This window comes from Chionomys nivalis, chromosome 17, assembly GCF_950005125.1.
Source record: "Chionomys nivalis chromosome 17, mChiNiv1.1, whole genome shotgun sequence".
NCBI classification, from domain to species: Eukaryota; Metazoa; Chordata; class Mammalia; order Rodentia; family Cricetidae; genus Chionomys; species Chionomys nivalis.
In genome coordinates, this window is record NC_080102.1 from 4,163,833 (window position 1) to 4,182,309 (window position 18,477).

Sequence of the window (18,477 nt, forward strand, 5' to 3'; positions counted from 1 at the left end):
AAGCCAAGGGCCCAAATCCTGGTTGTGCCTGTGCGGTTATTTGGCAGAAACCTGGAAGTGTTTAGCAGTGCTGCGGGTCTCTTTGGCTGCACACAGCCCTTCCCCATCTCTCTGGTGTTAGTATCTGTTGTCTCTGATCCCAGTTTCATTTCTGTTGCTGTGATTAAAAAAAAAAATACTGACAGACGCAGTTCGGGGAGGGCAGTGTTCTCTTGGTTTATAGTTCTAGGCTGTAGTCCATCATTGCCCGTGAGTCACAGCAGCAGGAACTGGGTGCAGTGGTCGGTCATTCCACATCCACGGTCAGGAGTGGCACCCACGCTGCCTGTTGGCCTTTTCTCCACTCTTATCCAGCTGAGGGCCCAGTCTGTAAAACAGTACCATCCACACGGAGGTAGTTCTCAACCTCACTTAATTCCAGGAAGACAATCCCCCAGAGCTGGGCCCACAGGCTAACCCAGTGTAGACAGCCCCTCATTGAGATGATTCTGGAAACTGTACTGCCCTATCCCCCTGTCCAATATTCTCATGGAAGAGGGAAATCGCCTCTCTCTAAGGATCCCCCTTGGCCTGACCAATCACCTTGGTCACTGTGAGGGCAGTAAGCATGGAATCTGGGGGTTTCCCAGACACTACGGGGGAGGGGAGCCCCCTGCTGAGGTGGCTCAGTGGCAGAAGGGCCTGGAGCTTTCTAGTGGTGACTTGATATCAGGAAACAAGAATTCACCTTAGAATGAAAGCAATCCAGAGGAAGAGGAAGCTAAGGGGTGACAAAGGATGGGTTTCCGGCGGCATCCCTTGAGGTCTTTGCCTTTCCAGTTACACGAACCAGTTTGACTGTTTCCCACATCCCCTTGAATTAGGCTTCTATTTCCCAACTAACGAAAAATGGAGTGTCAGGGACAGATAGTGATTGTTTTCATTTGAGATTTGATACAAATAACAAGTGTCCATTGACATGCGAATGTAGTTTGGTTCTGAAGTAATAATTTTCTGTTGTGAACTGCTTTTCCACGTGCGTCTCATACCATCGTCCCTTGCTCAGGAAAAGGCGATGGGGACACTAAATGTACTTGAGATGGCCATCAACAAAACCAGAATCAGCAGCCAGCCCAAAAGCAGGCCGTTACTCACTGCCCAGCCTCCAAAAGCATGTGTGGTCTCAGGTACGAGAACTGGACTAGTGAGGATGGCTGGCTCGTGAGGGCAAGCAAGGGTTTCTCGGGGGATTAAAGTCCCAGGCTTCAGCTTTATGGACTGGGTTGAGCATTTGGAGACCACATACAAGTCGAAGAAACAGATGGCAGGAGGAAAAGAAGCTCATTAAACAGAGACCACACGACCTCTGCAAAAGAAAACGACGCACTCTTAGCCTGCCAGAGCCATGTGGGGCCCTGCCAGGCCCAACTGCACTTGGCTTCAGTCTTGGTTTCCCTCCTCGGAGCACAGCAGAACAGCAGTTAAAGACCACGTCCCCTCAGCAGAGCAGCAGTTAGAGACCACGTCCCCTCAGCAGAACAGCAGTTAGAGACCACGTCCCTCAGCAGAACAACAGTTAGAGACCACGTCCCTCAGCAGAACAGCAGTTAGAGACCACGTCCCCTCAGCAGAACAGCAGTTAGAGACCACGTCCCCTCAGCAGCCTCCAGGATTCAAGGCCTGGCTTTTTTTACCACTGCATGCTGGAGGCAGCATTCCCCAAACTTAGCACCTTAGAGCAGAAGGGGCCAGCGAAATCCCCAGTGGGCAAAGGTACCTGTGGCCAAGCTTAATGGCCTGTGTTTGATCCTTAGGGTCTATATAATAGAGAGAGAGAGAACTGGTCCCCAAACATTGCCCTCTGTCCTCCACACGCATGCTGTACGGCACATGAGCCACCTGCTCTCCATACACACACATTAAGAATAGTGGCGACCCTCACTGTTACAGTAAAGCCAAATTAATAATAGTGGCGATCCTCACTGTTACAGTGAAGCCAAATTCATAACAGTGACAATTTTTACCGTTACAGTGAAGCTCTTTTTCTCCAAACATTTTGAGCAACATGCTAGCCTAGATCTCAGCCCTGAGAAAACCCAATTGAAAGCAACAATTTACAAAATGGTTAGCATAAATCAGTGTGTGTGTGTGTGTGCATGTGTGTGTGTGCATGTGTGTGTGTGCGCATGCGTGTGTCAGTCTATCTGCTTGGAGTGTATATGTGTGTGCATGTATGTGTGTATGTCTGTCTAGGGGTATATATGTTTGTATGTATGTTTGTCTGTCGGTCATATATCTTTCTGAGTGTCTATGTGGAAGTGTATATGTGTGTATGGGTGTGTGTGTGCATGTGTGTATTTATCTGGGTATATATGTGTGTGTGTGTGTGTTCATGAATGTGGAGAGTAGAAGTCATTGTCATATGTCTTTCTACTGCTTCCACCACCCCAGTTTTTTAAAAAAAAAATATGATTTTATATATATAGGTATTTTGCCTGCATGTGTATCTGTGTGCTCTATGTGTATCAGAGGCCAGAGAGAATGGCAGATCCCCTGGAGTTAGGATGATTGTGAACTGCCATGCGGGTGCTGACAATCAAACCCAGGACCTTTGAAAAAGCAGCCAGAGTCACCCTCCAGCCCCACACTGTTGGGAGCAGTGAATTTCTTGTAATCCCCTGATCTGAGTGCCTACAGCTGCTCTGAGCACGAGACCTTCAGGAGTTCCTGATGGCAGGAGAGTGGTTTCTGGTGGGTTTGGTTGGGGCGTGGCTATCTCTATATAATCTGCCCCTGAACACAATAAAGGGGGCATTCTTGGGAAATTCAAGGATGACCCGTGTCGCTGTCTGTCTGTGTGTGTCTGTGTATTTTAACCTCCAGCCCCTTGCCCAAAGCTCGGTAACTGGGTGCCAGCGCACAGAGTGCAGACGGGGGGGGGGGGGGGGGTGCTTGACACCACACCTTCCTTGAGGCAAGATCTCTCACCCACCTGGAGCCCAGGCCCTCCTGTCCCCTCCTCTCTCTATCAGCGCCAGGACCACAGGATCTGAGCTCTTTAGGTGGAGGCTAAGGATCCAAATCCATGCTTGACGAGCACTTTGCTGACTGGGTCTGTTCTCTAGCCCCACTGTAGATAAAACTGTCTACATGTGAGTGTGTACAGTGTGACTCTTCTCGGGGAGGAAGTCTTGGCCGTGGGTAGCCTGAGAGTGAGTTGGGTGGGTTCAGGTGGTGGATGCTCCCTCTTCCCAGCTTCACTTTATAACCCACCCAGACCCCCTTGCTCCACCATAGCCTCGGTACCTGCATCCATCAAGGTTCGTGAACCAGCTCCAAAGACTTCCTCTGCAGCTGCTGCAAGCATCTAAGGTTCCAGACAGCTGTATCACCTGCTCTTGGGGGAGGGACCCCAGGCATCACACTTCAGAAGAGCACAGACTCTCTGAAAGCAGGGGTTCCTTCTGGTCTTCCCATTTGAGGAAAGCAGCTCAGTGGGATCCAGAGCCTTCTCTATCACCAGGGGGATCCAGAGTCTTCTCTATCACCAGTGGGATCCAGGGGCCTTCTCTATCGCCAGTGAGATCCAGAACCTTCTCTATTGCCAGTGGGATCCATGGGCCTTCTCTATCACCAGTGGGATCCAGGGGCCTTCTCTATCACCAGTGGGATCCAGGGGCCTTCTCTATCACCAGTGGGATTCAGGGGCCTTCTCTATCACCAGTGGGATCCAGGGGCCTTCTCTATCACCAGTGGGATCCAGGGGCCTTCTCTATCACCAGTGGGATCCATGGGCCTTCTCTATCACCAGTGGGATCCAGGGGCCTTCTCTATCACCAGTGGGATCCAGGGGCCTTCTCTATCACCAGTGGGATTCAGGGGCCTTCTCTATCACCAGTGGGATCCAGAGCCTTCTCAATCACCAGTGGGATCCAGGGGCCTTCTCTATCACCAGTGGGATCCAGGGGCCTTCTCTATCACCAGTGGGATCCGGGGGCCTTCTCATTCACCAGGGGGATCCAGGGGCCTTCTCTATCGCCAGTGGGATCCAGGGGCCTTCTCTATCACCAGTGGGATCCAGGGGCCTTCTCTATCACCAGTGGGATCCAAAGCCTTCTCTATCACCAGTGGGATCCAGGGGCCTTCTCTATCACCAGTGGGATCCAGGGGCCTTCTCTATCGCCAGTGGGATCCAAAGCCTTCTCTATCACCAGTGGGATTCAGGGGCCTTCTCTATCACCAGTGGGATCCAAAGCCTTCTCTATCACCAGTGGGATCCAAAGCCTTCTCTATCACCAGGGGGGGATCCAGGATCCTTCTCTCATTGCCCCACCGCTGTCCTGTGATTGCTTCCTGTTTCAAGGGGCCATCTCTTCTGAGGTCAGAAAAATAGTTCACCTACAGACTGGGTGACTTTGCCCTTTGACTGGTCTGTGTCACTGTGGAAACTACACTAACCTGCAAGGGCTCTGTCCCCTGCCAGATAACCACTGATTTGTCATTCGAGGCTGCTCAGCTAAACTTTGTCTTTAGAAAAGTAAAAATAACTGATTTTACTGAAGGAGGGTGGTAAAGATAATTTATAAAGGATTTCCTTATTTTCAAACCTATTTGCTTGGGGTGTGAGTCAGTGGTGAGAGCCCTGGGTTCCAGCGAGAACAGCGAGAGGTGACTTCCTTAAAGGAGAACCCCAGGTTTGCTTGGTTTTTTGTTTGCCATTTGTTGAGTCGGGGTCTCCTGTAGCCTGGTCCTCCTCTCTCCTGCTAGCACTGGGGTTACAGCTGTAAGCTGCTACACCAGAGGTCTGATATTTTTCAGGAAAACACTAAAGTCCTCTCACAATTCTCCAATCGATATATCTAGTTCTGTATTATTTACTTAAAGAGAATAATTGGGGAATTAACTATATTTTCAAGGTCATCCCTCCTTTGTCCACTGGTGAAATCAGAATGTGAACAATTTAGTACAATTGTTAGTCTACAAAATCAAAAAAAAAAAAACATTCTTAGAACCACAGAGAAGCTGAGACTGGAAGGGCTGGCACCCTGGGCACAGCTGTTGGGCACAGGGACAATTTATGCAGGAAGAAATTAAACTTTCAATTCAAAACCAATCACTTGACATACAAGCTGAGCATGTTCTGTGTTTCCCAATCTGGATGTAATGAATTCTTACCCACAATGCATTGAAGCACTAACTTTTGGCGCCCCACAAGGGGCTTTCTAACTTGAGAGTTCTCCAAGAGTTCATCACCCAGCTCCCGTAGATGCCCTAATAGTCCATCCACAGTCCATCAGACAAGTTCAGATATCATAGACCCGACACAGCCATCACTGGTACCCAGACATCAGTTGTGGCGAGGTTAGTCCATCCTTGCATCCACCCATGCTGACCCAAAAGGAGAAATCTCCAGCCACAAGTATAGGGCAGGACTGGCCTCCTTGTCCCTCTTTCTGGTCCCCACATGGCCACCAGTCCAGAAGGCAGAAAACAGGAACTAGAGAGCCAAGGAGTACAGAACATGGATGGCAGGGAAACTCGCCGGGACTTGGCTGGCCAGCAACCCCACGTCAGCCTGCACTCTTAGCTTTCATTTCCACTGGTGGTTGTTAAGCACTATGCATAATGCAAAAGTAAATAGCTATACAGTATAGCTTAGAACACACGTCATGCAAGCCAAGGGGAGGGCTCTCTCAACGCTTCTAGGTTTATTTTTAGACGCTAGTTGATCAAATGACCAACCTACATATCCAGAGACAACCACGTTGAGGCTGGGAAGTGCGGTTAGACGCAAAGATGCAGACATCTAAGGTTGATCCCCAAGGCCACCTCAGTTTATGAATTATGCATCATCAGGGTCCTTGGGTGTCCTAAACACCTCACAGTTCATCTATGAAGAGCACTCAGCACTCGGTGCCCTCACATGCCATGCAGGATGGGAAGGATCTCCCACCTTTAGTGAGATAAATAAAAACACCCACAGTTTCTGGTTTGGTGCCTTGGACTGTGCAGGCCCAATGGCAGTGTGCTAATAAAGATGAGCAACAATAAAAAACGCGGTGACCAAGAGTCTGATTTCCAAAGAAACTCCAGGCATTTTCCACGTGGCAATCAAAGGATTCCACTAGAACTGAAATTCCAAAAATAAATGTGTGGCTGAGAAAAGGGAATCACAAGAGCACAGCCTGGGATAAGGTGAGCAACACGGAATGTCTAAGTCACAAGAGCACAGCCTGGGGTAATGTGAGCAATACAGGATGCTCTAAGTCACAAGAGCACAGCCTGGGGTAATGTGAGCAATACAGGATGCTCTAAGTCACAAGAGTACAGCCTGGGGTAATGTGAGCAATGCTAATGTTCTAAATCACAAGAGCACAGCCTGGGGTAACGCGAACAACATGGAATGCATTAAGTCACAGAAGGCAAAATAATAATCATGGGTAGGAGCACAGGAGTGACCCTGAGTGGGTCACCAAGGTCTGCTGAGCCTCCTCAGCTGAAGGTTGGGCTATTTGTGTGCCCTCCACCCAGCCAGATGGTGATACTGACTGAGAAGTCACCCAAGGACACTGGAACTCCTTGGGTCACACACACCCCCAGCACCGTGGAACTCAAATTTCAAGGCAAAGGCTTGAACACGCTGTTCTCAGTGTGACCATAGACTCTCCAGTCAGCACCGAACTGCCCTTCCCCAGAAGTGCTGGTTTGAGAAGATGCTCAAGACACATCATCCGCTTTACAGAAAGGTTATTTTGAATTTCTTTTTAAAAGCAACATTCAATAAACGTGATGAGATAATTGCAAATACGTTAAAGAAGAAAAACAGGCAGTCTTGATCCTCGTTTCCTCCTCTCTCTTCACCAAAACAAATGACAGTTGAATTAAATAATGATTTTTTGCAGTCAAGAATATTTTACTATCAGCAGGCAAGAGAGCTGCATGTTGATCCAACTCTGATGGGGCCGAGCAGGCTGTGCTGTGGGAGGAACCTGCAGGGAAACAGTTGCCCACTCCATAATGCCAAACTGGCAAATGGCACCCTAGAAGGCTTTGCAGCAAATGCACCAGAGACATGACGTGTTGATGAAGAGTGCACTCCCACAGTCTGTGAGTGACGTGAAGACACAAGGCGAGTTACAGACTAATATCTTAACAATACCTCTGTCGTGAGAGCCAGACCTTTGGCATCTTTGAAGAACTTTATTCTGTAGTTAGTTACTTTCTGTTTCTGAGCACGTGTGTGTGTGTATGTGTGTGTGTGTGTGCGCGTGCGTGCACTCACACGCGCGCGCAGGTGTGCGCACATGCCGTGACTAAGAGCAACCTGGGAGGGGAAGGTTTGCTTCAGCTTACGGCTAACAGTCTGTCACTAAAAGGAGACGCAGGAACTGATGCAGAGACCGCAGAGCGGTGCGCCTTCCTGGCTCACTCCCTGTGGCTTTCTCGGCCTTCTTCTGTATGGATAGCATTACTTCCAGTGGGCCGGGTCCTCCTGCATCAATTAGCCATTAAGAAAACACACATGCCCACATGCCCACATGCCCACAGGCTAAGCTGGCGTCCTCTCTCCTCACGTTAACAACTGATGCTAACAATGTCACCACTCCTCACCTACCGGTCCTCCAGTGCCATGTAGAACAGTATGGTATTGGCACATGACACGTGCACTACCCCCCTTATCATTCCAATCATCTGAAGATTATAGTTGTAATACTTATGATCTTAGTGCTATGCAGTCAAACTGGGTTGTTTAAGGAATAATGACAGGAAAAAAGCCTGAATATGTTTAGTGCAGGTGCAATTCTGGTTTTTAAAAATATTTTACTTGTTTATGTATTTTATTTAGTATTTTCTATCTATGTTGAGTCTGTGGAGAAGAGAAGAGAATTCACACCTGACTCTAACATTGCCTCTCTCAAGGCCCAGGAGAGCAGAGGTGAGAGCCTAGCTGGCCTAGATGTGCACACTCATGCTCAGGGTTGCAGCGAATCCCACAAGTGCACACCACTTCTTTCTTTTGAAAAGACGTCATTTTCACTGATTTGAAAGACTTCTAAGGCAAAGAACCTGTAGCTAAAAAGGGAAAGAAGAAATGCCATGGGTGCACAACAATAGAAATATGTTCGGTTTCATTCATAATCAAAGAAATACACAGAGAAGGTGGTGTCTGCAAACAGTCTACTTATGGTATTCAGACAAGCGGTCAATACAGCACCCAGCATGGATTGTTCTAACCCCCATAGAAAGCAAACAGCAAAGCCGCATTAAGATTCTCTTTAATGTTCAGGCCTTCAACCTAGAAATATATCCAGAGTACAATCTCACACCGAGAAAGGTTATTGCACATAACCATGATGGGCAGGACACTTCTGGAAAGTTTAACTAAATGATCAAAAATGAAATCACAAGGCAGGAATCTCCACTCCATGGAGTATTATACTCTCAGGGAAGCATTGTCTACGAAGATTATGGAATGAAATAAAAAATTCTTGGCACACATAATCTCATGAAAAACTAACTTTAGATGAGCATGACTGTGCGACTAAGAAATGCTTCCCTATAAACAGCATAGAGAAATACTCCTGATTGTCTTTAATCCACGGATATGGGTGGCTTTTTCTTCTTACTAATTTTCTTCCCTGTGCAGATGTCTTTATGGCAATGTTTTATATTCATAATTATGGAAAAAGCAGAACAGAGAAGAATGGCTCATAGGCTGGGGGTGCATTCCGTAAATGTCTCCCTGTGCCTTTTGAGAAACTTCAGAGCCAAGAACACATTTGGTCCTCGCTGCCTGTTTTTGGTGCAGTGTGGAAATCGTCACTACACCTTCCATAGAGCGAGGCAGTGGGGACTCAGAGTCATAGAACCCCCACCCCCACACGCCATGGTTCCAAGTCATGGGACAGATGTCTATCAAAGAGCTTGTGTTCGGGCTGGGAAGTGGCTCCGTGAGTATTGACAGGACAAGGAAGGGGAACCCAGCACCCACATCAGAGCAGTCACACCCGCTACCCCAACACTGGGGACAGACAGGGGGTTCCCTGGGTCTCACTGCCCAGCCAGTCTAGCCAATCAATGAGCTCCAGGTTCAGTGAGAGCCTTGTAAGGTGCAGAGTGGTAAAGAGAGATGCCTAATAGTAACCTCTGGCCTCCACAAGCACACACACACACACAGACACACATTTTCACACACACACACACCACACACGTGCACACATAAATCATACACACACACATTGGAATCATGCATGATAACCTCACGGTTATGTTCCTTAAAGTGCAGGAGTGAGATAGAGATTTTTAATTTCAGTACATCTGTAAACACACTCGAGAATGCTGACCATGGAAAGAACTTCTCTGAGAGATCTGTTAAAACTAAAGCATTTCACTAAAGAGAACAGCAAGCCCCAGATTTGTCTCTTTAGTTTATAAGAATAAAATGATAGTCACCTGTCCTCTGACCTTAAAGAGAAGCAGCATGCTGCCGACAGGTGAGACATCCTGCCTTGCCCTTCGTGGTAAACCCACCACCTCATCCTCTCCGTCCTCTGAACAGCCCATGGGCAGGGACTATTATTGCCATAGTGGACTCCTGGAAATCAAGCTCCTGTCCTCATCAAATGAGCTCAGCTCGTACACGCCCCCGCCCCGTACTCCAAGCTCATGTTGATCTGTTCCCTATATTAACTAAAAGGAGGAAGACGGCATGGTTCGAATGGCAAAGGTCTCCCACAGACTCACATGTTAAGGTGCAGGTCCGCAGCTGGAAAGGCTGTTTGGAGAGTCTGTGAATTTTCTGGGGTGGGACTGAGCTAGAGAAAGTGAATCACTGGGTGGGCCCATGGAGGCGTCTTGTCCCTAGCCCCTTCTCTTCCTCCTCTCTGCTTCCTGCCTGTGCCGAGGTGAACAGTCTCTGCCACACACTCCCACAGTGTTGTGCCCAGGGTTAAGCAGAACCTTCAGAAATGAAGCAAAATACGTGTTTCCTCTTTTAAAGTTACCCGTGTTAGGTATTTGGTGACACCACAAAGTGACAAACACAGGAACTAGAGCCGGTTCGGCCTGCATCCTGAGAACCCAGCACAGTGTTGAGCATGCCCGAAACTGCTCTGAATCATCCTTTGAGTGAATGAGTAAAAGCCCAGCCGGGAAGTGGGAGGGGGGCTCTGTCTTCTTTCCCTCACTTTCTCCAGCCAGGAGATGCTTTCTATTTACTGAAGTGGATGAGCCATCTTTTCAGAAACAGAGAGGTTGGATCCAGAGTAAACTCCCTTTAAACATTTTGTTCACAAGTAATAAGTGTATGTTTCCAAGTGTATAAATTGTGATTTTCAACCCCACACTCCACTGTTTAGCAGCCACGTGACGTTGGGCAACTTGCTGAATGCTAAGCCTGCCATCCTTATCTGGAGAGGGGAACTCTGCGAAGAGTCTAGATGGCGTCTGCGGAGAGTCTAGACTGTGTCTGTGTCTGTGAAGAGTCTAGACAGCGTCTGTGAAGAGTCTAGACAGTGGGTGTCTGTGAAGAGTCTAGATGGCGTCTGTGAAGAGTCTAGACAGTGGGTGTCTGTGAAGAGTCTAGACAGTGGGTGTCTGTGAAGAGTCTAGACGGCGTCTGTGAAGAGTCTAGACAGTGGGTGTCTGTGAAGAGTCTAGACGGTGTCTGTGAAGAGTCTAGACTGTGTCTGTGTCTGTGAAGCGTCTAGACGGCATCTGTGTGCAGTCCAAGATTCAGGGCCCTGTCTCCTGGTGACCTCGGCTTTCTATAAGAGAAGTAGCCTTGCCCCTTAGCCTCTGGCTCAGTAGTTAAACAGGATCTAAGATGTGATAATACACCTGAGCAAGCCACTGTGAGCAGTGCTGAGGGAGGGGCTCCCTCCTCCCTGGGCATAAGCCCCTACTGTGTAAGGGCTCCTCCAGCTCTCCAACAGTGACAAGGAGCCTAAAATGCTCCAAGAGAACAAATCAAAACAGGTCAGATACTAGGTCCTGCTACCAAAGCTGGAGTCACAACTCCAGATCCAGGGGCTCTGGCACACACATACACACACGTCAGCAAAGCATCCATACAAATAAAATAAAACAGAAAAATAGTCGGGGTTTGGGAATTCCTCACAAAACAAAATTATAAGGTTTTCTGAAGCTGGAAAGATGGCTCAAGGGTTAAGAACACCTGATGCTCTCGCAGAAGACCCAGGTTTAGTCCCACTATCACACAGAATCAACTCAGGCCCATCATTAACTCCAGTCCCAGGGAATCCAATGCCTTCTTCACACCTCTTCAGGCCCCAGCGCACATGCAGTAGACAGACATACATGCGGGAAAACATTTAATTATTTAAGATTAAATAAATAAATCTAAAGAGAAAGTTTTAATGCTTCAAGGGTAGGGGAAGCTCTGCAAAGATGAAAGCACACGCGGTTCCCAGAAAATGTGTTATCTGTGGTGTCTGCTCACCACTGCAAGGAAAGTTCCTGCCTTCATGCAGGGATCCCGCGCTTTGTCCCTGACTTCTGCCTCCACTGTCTTCCCATGACATCCTCCAGGATGGGAAGAATGAGGACAAATGCTGTCACCACCTCCTAATCCCATTCCCTGACAGAAATCACTAACTGACCACAGCCCCCTCTCCTGCTGAGCCTGGCCCCATCTTTCTAGGCTGTCACTACCAATCAATCAGAGATGACAAGCAAAATGAAACCCACTTGTCTGGCTCCAGTTTCGCAGCTGGCCAAGTTTTTCCACGAAGAAGGAAGTCTCTACCACACATTCTTCTTTGTGCTTGGTTATATTCACATCCCTTTAAATATGGGAAAACGTAGCTTTTGGTTAAAGCTCCTTGCTAAGCCTTGAAGCCAGCCTGGAGGGCTGCAGAGAACAAGGCGCCATATTAGCTCGCTGCAGGATCCTGTGGACAACAGTGGAGTGTTGGGAACACTGACCCTGAAACGGCCAATCAGATTGCCTGAAAAGTGATACCGAGACTTAAGGACAGGAGGTTTCCTATTTTCATCGGAGTCACTGAGACCCACACGGGAAAAAAACTATACTCTCAGGAGGGGCTACGGCAGTGGTTCTCGATATGTGGGTCATGACCCCATGGAGGGGGGGGGTCACATAGCAGATTACAATTCATAACAGTGGCAAAATTATGAGTAGCAGCGAAAAATTTTATGGTGGGGGGGTCACCGCAATACGAGGAACTGTATTAAAGGGTTGCAGCACTGGGAAGGTGGAGAACCACTAGACTAGAGGGTTAGGCTGGTCATGGCCCTACTCTTCTCGAGCTTGCGAGACAGGCTTCCACCCCATGGCCAGGCTTATGGGAGAGCTAAGCAGAGAGGAGTTTGGGGTGCCTCATCTGCCTCTCACAGCTGGAATCTCATAATTGACTCTCACAATGGCGCCTCTGAACTGGCATGGTAGCTCATGTCTGTGAGTCCAGAATGTGGTGTATGGAAGCAGGGGAAGTGTGAGTCCACAGCTTAGCCTTAGCTACAGAACAAATTAAGGCTACTTAAGATCATGTCTGAGAGAAAGAGAAAGAGAAAGAAAGAGAGAGAGAGAGAAGAGGAGGAGGGAGAAAAGGAGGGAGGGAGGCAGGGAGGGAGGGAGACAGGGAGAGAGGGGAAGAGAGAGCGAAAGGACACATGGAAAACTAAAGTGGCATTCCCTCTCTTGAATCTCCGGCACTCTCTGATGCTTTTATGATAATGAATTATTAAGTACAAAGATGTGTTTAGTTCTCCTCTTTATTATTCTCCATATTTAATTCTGGCTTGAGTGAAAGAGACTGAATTTTGCTTGACTGATATTAACATATTCATTCAACAAACATCTCTCTAAACTCAGAGTCCCCACCCCACCCCTTCCCAGTCCTGGCAGGCAGGAAAACTGACACAGGGATCACTGTGAAGAGTGAGAAGAGGTGTCTGCGTGGACCAAGGCCAGCCACCTGGGAGAGGTGTGCCCAGGTCCTGATGTGGCCCTGTGGTAGCATCTGGGATACAAGATACAAGAGATACAAGAGTTGGCAGGAAGGAGGGCGCCTGGAGGTGCAGAGGCTGTGGGACAAAGGCTGGTGAGATGGAGCATGGTTGTGTGCGTTCTTGGAGTCAGGGGTTTTATCTGGAAAGCTTCTGAGACTCCTACGGAGGAGTCTCAGAAAAAAATCTGAGACAAACCGGCTTAGATTTTTGTTTTCAGAATGACTGTCCACAGGATGGAGAATGAACTGGAGCAAGGAGCTTCTGATTGGGAGCAACGAGGCAGCTGGAAAGCCAACTGCAGCAATTCAGGCAAGAAGGAAATCAATCAACAGCCACAAAAATAAGCAAGGGTCACATTCACTCATTGCCTACCTAACCACCTGGCCTGAGGGCTACATCTCATCGGCACAGCACCCCTGAGGTAGCTCCGGTATCTATCGACAACGTCCTTCTTGCATCAGGAACCACAGAAGAGGCCAAGGGAGGCGGGTGGGTAGGCACTGCCTGGTCTGAGACAGAACTCAAAATCTATCAGGTCTGGTTGCAGAGACAGCTGGGAACGTCCACAGCGGTGTTGCCTTGGGTGTCTGGATACTGAGTTTCAGCTTCTCTACCCCAACCCCACCCCCTCATCTGTGCGAACCCCTCTCATCTTTTCTCCAGCACTCCATCCTACCCGCCTTCCTTTGCAGTCCCTGGCATCATTGCCTTGGCCATGAAACCCAAGCCTCTCCCAGTTGGAATAAAAACCCTCAGGAACTTTGCCTATTAGGCCTGCCACACCAACCCCCATGCCCCTTACAGCGTGCACCAGCACCCCTGCTCCTGGTAACACAGTGTCCTACGTGTGTTCTTTTCAATTAGTCAGCACCAGGAAAACTTTGAACAGAGGCTTGTGTGGTTTCCTTCTCAAAGAGCTGAACCTTGGCAGCCCAGCTTCTGTGTGACACACTAGTAGCCGGCAGAATGGAACCTGCATCTTCCGTGGGCCACTGACGTTTAGGGACACAGCATCCCCCTAGCCATCCTGGCCTGTGGCCTCAGACAAACCCACCCTCAGGAAGAGCCAAACGGAGTCTTCTCCCTCCCCGTACCCCTCCTCCGCACCACCCCCCACCCCCAGCATGAAAGTTAGAGCAAGCATCTGCAACGAGAAACTTGTGTACTGTTTCCTGCGGACAAGGAGACCTCCTGCCCCTCCCGGGCTGATACAACCCACTTTGCACATCCTGCTTCTCCAAAGCTAAAAATAAATCGGTATGCACTGAAAACTCTCGAACGCGTCTCTCCCAGCACACACTTCCCCAGCCCCGCGAGGGCCACACATGAGAATCTTTGGCTCCAAAACGCAGAGGATCGCTGCCTCAGGTTCCAGCGGCACCTGGCGCCGTCCTCAGACCCCTTCCCAACCACCCACCCACCTCGGGATAAGGCTTCCAGCGGCGGTTTTTCACTGCCGACTCTGCAGGCCCGCAGCGGGCCGATACCGACGCCCCTGGTCCCGGGTGGGGATGCTCGGGACTTGTCCAGACCGCCAGGCTCGCTAACGCCGGGTCCCCTGCAAAGTTGATTTCTCCTCCCCAGCCACCAGCCTGGAGGAGGGCGGGGGACTAAGGGCTTAAAGCTTGCTGGTCCCTGCCAGGCGCCGGCGTGAGGGTTGACACTGATAAGGTGGGTGGCACCTGGGGAGGAGCAGCAAGGACCCGGTGCTGGGTGCTCCGCGGTCACCTGCATCCCCTGCTCCCGCTACACCCGAGAGCGTCTCTTCCCCAGTCGCCGCTCCAGGTTCCCGCTTCCCAGCTAACCCGCCCAGCTGCGGCTCCCGCTCCGGGCCAGCGGAGGGAAGGCGCTGCGACTCACCGCCTCTGCCGCTCCCAGCGTCTGTGTCGCCGGCGGGCGAGGCGGCGGCGCCTTTCCCTCCTCCCGCCTCCCCCTGGACAGCACGGCCGCAGCCGCGCCCCCCTCCCCAGCCACTCTCGCCGACCGCTCCCCCAATGCGGCCGTGGCCTCTCCGTGGGATAGGGCTCGGCAGCCCGGGTGAGGACGACCAGTCGGAGCTGGGAGGCACAGGTGCAGCGGCAGCCCCGCCTTGCCCTGGTGCAGTCTCCTGCCTCAGCCCGGGTTGCCTCGGACCCCAGCCCACCACCCAGGCTTCCAGCCAAGCACTCTCCAAAGGTTATCTATTATCTGTTCGAGGGCTGGGAATGTCAGATTCAACCTAGAATATCTCCCAAGCTTGCACTGGTAGGCATGGCGTCCCTATCATCTCTCAATCTGTTCAAGGAATCCTCAAGAACCTTTTCCAACCGCCACACACACACAAAAACAAGCCTCTCTGGCACCCATATGTCCATGAGGTGGGAAGGCTTCTCCTTCTCGCTGACTGTTCTCTACTCCGACATTTCTGTCAAGCGATGGCTTAGCAAAACCTCAGGACAGATGGACAGCGAAGGGGCCCCTTACACACCCTCACACTGCAGGTTGTCACCAGCCTCTCCATCTGAAGACAGTGAGCAGCAAATGTCTTGACAATTCGTTCACCCTGTATTTGTCGGGTGCCTTCCTGTTGCGCTGGCTACTCATGACGGGGGGGGGGGGGGGGGGGGAGCCACTGTAACTTCTCCTGTTTGGCCACCCAGGTGACTCTTCTTCAATTAAAACAACAAACAAACAAAAATAACTCAGCTAAAAATAACGGAGCAGTGAAAGCACAGTGACCTGGCCATGCGTGTTAGCAAGACTGCAGCCATATTATGATGAGAGAAATGACGTTACCAGCTGTGGCGATATCTCAGCCAGGAAAGGACTTGCCAGGCCAGCCTGAGGACCTCAGTTCCCCCACCAGATTCAGTGCCGGGGGAGGGGGTGTGGGTTTGTGCACCTAGAGCTGGGAGCTGAAGACAGGCAGATTCCTGGGGCTCAATGGCCAAGGAACCCAGCCTAAGGAGCGTGTCCCAGGCCCGTGAGAGACAGGCGGGTGGACAGTGCCTGAGGAATGACACCTGAGGTTGACCCCTAGCCTCTGCCCATACACTTACACACCACACGCACACATGCAGGGGAGGGGACATTTTAGGTCCATGCAGTCACATATGCTAATGAACATCAACTAAAGAGTTCATCTAACCAAAACCGTTGTTCCTTGGGTCCAGTTAAATTGAAAAGCAAATAGAAATTCAAATCTTTGCCTCGAGTGGATTCAGCGATTAAACCCAACACTTTAGACAAGTGCCAGAGTCACCTGGAGTTGGATTGTTTGTTTGCTTGTTTGTTTAATTTTAATTTTTAAAAACTAGTCCTGGACCTCACCCCCACCCCAAGAGATTCTGTGACTCAGGGCTGTGACCCAACATGGATATGTTTACAAGACAGCTGTACAGATAGGATTGGAAATCACCATAGGATCAGCCAATCAGAAAGCAGGGCCTGAGACCACTCTAAAACACAGTTTTGAGGCCAGGAAAGGTCTCCGCCACTATTGCAAACTCAAATGTCCCTAGAGATAAAAACAGGTGATGAATATGTGAGGGCGGGGTGGGGGATGGGGACTGCTATGATTTGAGGATGTTCCCCAAAAGTTTGTTCCAACTGCAATTGCTAGGCAGTGTGGCAATTCGGGAGGTGGGACCCACTGGGAGGGGTTAGGATGGGTCGGGGAGCCCTGGCTTTCTGGTTAGCCTTAGTTCGCTTATTTCCCAGGGCACCTCTCGCCCTTCTGGTTTTCCTACCATATGCTGAAGCCGCATGTGGCCCTCACTAAGACAGTTGTGTCTTGACTTTCCAGCCTCCAGAACCAAGAGCCAAGATAAACCTTTTTCTTTACAAATTACTCAGTCTCTGTAATTCTGCTATGGCAACAGAAACAAACGAAGCAAGGCACCATGGTTTTTGAAGAGGGCGGCCTCATTTTTCCATGTGAGAAATGCATGTCTGGTGTGACCATCTTTTTTTTTTAAATCTTATTTTAGTTTAGGTTTGAGTTTTTCCAGAGAAGTCAGAAGTTCATTTTAATGTGCTTTTTTTTTTCTAATTTTAAAGTAATAATTTATTTCAAGGTATTTTCAAGCTATGTAAGCAAAAAGAAGGGTTTGGAGGCCACAGAATGTCCCCTGGTCATCAGCTCATCTTCTGTGGCCTCTGTGGTCCCAATAAACCCTGACAGCACAGGCAGATGGGAGGTGACAGGGATTCATCTGAGAGAGAGATTTTTATCCATTTTGTAATTATTTAATGGTTTTGACTTTTTAAAAAGCTTTATTGGAATGCAGTGAAGAAGTCCCTTCTTATCTGAGGTTTGCTTCCTCTATTCAAAATCAACCCAGCCTCAACGTGTTGAATGAACTATGTAAGTTTTTGGTTGCAGCTGTTCTGAGGTCTAGGTGAAGAGCTGGTCCTTCGCCCAGTGATTCCAGGCCAGCGACAGAATTCAGCAGTCACTTGTCAGGTCAGTGCCACCAGTGTCACAGCCCCTGTGGCCCCTTCCGCCCCACAGTGCAGGAAGTTTGAGGCAGAGGAGGCAACGGGCGTAAAACATGGATGGGGTCACTGACTGGGTCTATGGTAACGCTTGGAGACATGCAGAAGACGTGGGGTTTACAGGGCTCAATAACCTCTGAGCTTCCAGGCTTCTACCAAGAGTCAAGGGGCACAGCTCTGAGGACACAGAGTTATTCCTATGCCACAGTAATCCTCATTTAAGCATTTTTTTCATAGATGCACACAATTATATAACCAAAGCCACAATCAAGTTTAGAGTTAAACTCATCCACCACCACCCCCTTCCAAAGAGTTCTCATACCTGTTAGCTCATATTTGCTTCTTGCTTCCAATCCTTAGCCCCTGGTAGTCACTAATTCATTCCTTATATAGAAATAGATTTGTCTGTTATGGGCATTTCATATAGATGAAATTGTGCCTGGATTCTTTAATTTAGCATAACATTCTCAAGGTTCTTCATCACTGCAATGTATCAATATTCCATTTCTGCCTCCTCTTTTCTTTCTTTTCTTCCTTTTGTTTTATTATTTTTTTTAACATGGGTTCTCACTACGTAGCTCAGTTTGGGCTGGAACTCACTATGTAGACCAGGCAGGCCTCAAACTCAGAGAATCCACTTACCTCTGCCTCCTGGATGCAGTCTCAGATGGAGGGAGAGCGGAACCACAACCCATTCGAAAACACAAAGCTAATGTGGCCAGAGCTTAAAGGATGTCCTGGGAATCGCTAAAGAGCAGAGCCTGTGCACAAGATTAGGCATTAGCACTACAGAGGAGAGAGAAAGGGGCGGGGAACCTGGACTGAGAACAGCAGAGCAGGAATGGGGTGGGGGTTATGTTACCTCCCTGCTCATCCTTCCGGTCTGCCAAGGGCTCAACTCAGCAGATTGTGTGAACCTCACTGGGGAGGTTGGAAGACCCAAGACAGGTGCTGATTTCTGATACTTTTCTCCTTGCTGCAATGAAATGCCTAACAAAATCAGTTCACAGAAAGGAAGGCTTGTTTGGC

General features: G+C 49.4%; 1 protein-coding gene across 3 annotated transcripts in view; it reads right to left on the reverse strand.

The window, feature by feature from the left end:
- Ncald (neurocalcin delta) overlaps positions 1 to 15,464 on the reverse strand; it is a 323,531-nt gene extending 308,067 nt beyond the window's left edge. The window contains exon 1 of one of the 3 annotated variants that reach the window (XM_057792372.1): positions 15,440 to 15,464. The gene's annotated coding sequence lies outside the window, so the exon portion shown is untranslated. Of the gene's footprint in view, positions 1 to 14,393; positions 14,736 to 14,832; positions 14,874 to 15,439 lie in introns of those variants that run through there. The other 2 variants (XM_057792370.1, XM_057792371.1) reach the window with 2 other exon arrangements.
- Between the last annotated feature and the right edge of the window lie 3,013 nt (positions 15,465 to 18,477).